Source organism: Neovison vison, chromosome 6 (assembly GCF_020171115.1).
Source record: "Neovison vison isolate M4711 chromosome 6, ASM_NN_V1, whole genome shotgun sequence".
Classification (NCBI taxonomy): Eukaryota; Metazoa; Chordata; class Mammalia; order Carnivora; family Mustelidae; genus Neogale; species Neogale vison.
Window position 1 is genome coordinate 126,905,846 of NC_058096.1, and position 2,384 is coordinate 126,908,229.

A 2,384-nucleotide genomic window follows, 5' to 3' on the forward strand; every position below is an offset into this window, starting at 1 on the left:
CTACCTCTAATAAGATGTTAAGGCACATATTACAGGAGAAACTGCAAGAAATTACACTAGTTATATTTTATAGGGTATTTTTCCTAACAATACTGACAAAGATTTGCAGCTGAAGAAAATGCAAAAGTGCATTTGTGTCACTTATAACTTATACATTATAAGTCACTATAAGTCTGAAGGTGAAAAGAGCTGATAGAGGGACAGTCTGTCTGTCCTTGGTGGTGCTAAGAAAGTAGAATGAACTGAATCAGCATTCCAGTGGAGGTTGATGAATCAGAACCATACCCAAGTCAGTTAACCAATCCCAGACTATTCCCTGGAAGAGGAATCAAACCACCTGCTCCAAATCTAAGGAACATGGCACCCAACACCTTGTCAGTGCCCAAATCCCCTCAGTGTTCCTCAGGAGATTTTCTCAGGCTCACCCACCCCTGAAAATTGCAAATCATTTACAGCCTGTGACGCAGCAAGTCACCTGCCTGCGCATTAAAATCCTGGAGGAGGGTGAAGACAGCTTCTGGAGGAGACACCCAGACCTGAGCAAAGATTTTCCCTTAGGCTCCTCTGCATCCAGCAAGCATGAACCTGAGTCTGTGATTGGAGCCCTCCTCCGGAGCTTCAGTTTTTTAATGGAAAAACAGAATCAATAGCTAGGATCACAGCTTTCAGCTCCTTCTCCTTTCACTAGCCATGACTCAGACAAATCAGACCAAAGTTTACCTAATGCCACATCAGACTCCTCGGACAGTAGCCAAGAGATGGTGCAGCAGCCCAGCCCCACAGCAACCGAGCAGTTCCAGATCTGCCTTCAACAGACACGATGTAGGATTCCCAGCCCCAGGATGTCCTGGGCATCCCCTACCCCTCACCTCCATGTGTTTCTCCCAGCACCACTCCAGACCTCTCAGGTCCAGGGAGTTCCTCCTTTTTAAACTTCAGACGTACCCAGTGTGTGCACAAATGCCACCTCCCGACCCTCCCCTACATGCTCAATGGAACTGTCATTACCATTGTCCTGGAGGTCCCTATCACCAGGTGCCATGTGGCCACGACTACCCTCGAGCAGCCTATCAGCAAGTGGTCCAGCCGGCTGTGCACAGGCAGCTCCTACCTAGAGCCAGCATGAGGGGCTTGCACCCCATGCAGAAGGTGGTGCTGAACTGCCCCAGCACCTGAGAATAAGGTCTGCACAGAGACCACTCCTCCCCAGGGCTCCTGAGGGACCAACTGTATAACCAACCACCTAATCCAGCTGGAATTCCTGAGAAGTCTTAGAGAGTCCTGCAGAACTGAGACCACAAGGTCCCCAGGCTCCATGCCCAGCTGCTGTACCTAGACCCCCTAGTAACCTTCCAACCAGAGGAACTCCAAAAATAAGCAGTTTACCAGAAGAATTATGGAAAGTCTTTATCACTTATTCTATGGACACAGCCATGGAGGTGGTGAAATTTGTGAAGTTTTTTTAGCAAACAGCTTCCAAACTGCAAGTGACATACTTGGGGATAGAATCAGAGGCAATGATATCATGAAGTGGATGGAACGCTATCTTAGAGAGAAGACAGTGATGATAATTGTAGCCATTGGCCCCAGATACAAACAAGATGTAGAAGATGCTGAGTCGCAGCTGGACAAGGATGAGCACAGCTTACTTACTAAGTACATCGAATATACAAACCGAGTTCATAAAACAAGGAAGCAGGAATTTCAGATTCATCCCTGTGCTCTTTCCAAATGCTAAGAAGGACCTTATGCCCACCGGGCTTCAGAACACTCACATCTGCAGCTGGCCCAAGAAGAAAAACATCGTGCTGCTGCTGCTTAGAGAGAGTACCTAGCCCCTTCCTGGGGGCCTCTGCCCACCCTTCAGGTGGTGCCCTTGTGACTCCCTCCAGGCCCCCGAGGCCATGCCGCGCGTGGGACCCCATTCTGACGAGGGGCCCGTTCTGACAAGCACTCTTCCACCAGAGGCTGTGCATTTGCAGTCGTCCTCAGAGGGCTCCTCCCCACCCCAGAAGACCTGTCCTGCAGAGCCCTCTTCCTGTGGAGACCTTCAGAGACACTGCCTTTGAGAGGCCATAGCTTCTCTGAACTCCCTTCTCTATTCCCCCAGCACGTTGCTCTGAAAAGTCTGATGTGTCCAGCCTGGGCCTCTCCCTGCTTAGCAAGTAGATAATATAAATGATGTTGCAATAAATGTAATGCCGATGCATTAATGCATAGATGACGTCGCTCTGGACCAGTATTTAGCTCATGAGCCACGGAGCCAGTTCCCACTGACTGCCTCTTATTGCTCTGGCTACTGCAAGGTTCTAATTCAAAATCAGCTTTTGAATTCTCCATTGAGACATTTTGTCTGGGCCTACTCTACTGCAGAAAGCCCCAGC

General features: G+C 49.2%; 1 pseudogene; it reads left to right on the top strand.

Moving 5' to 3' along the window:
* Window positions 1-237: 237 nt before the first annotated feature.
* LOC122910552 lies at window positions 238-1,882 on the top strand (annotated as a pseudogene).
* The last annotated feature ends 502 nt before the right edge of the window (window positions 1,883-2,384 follow it).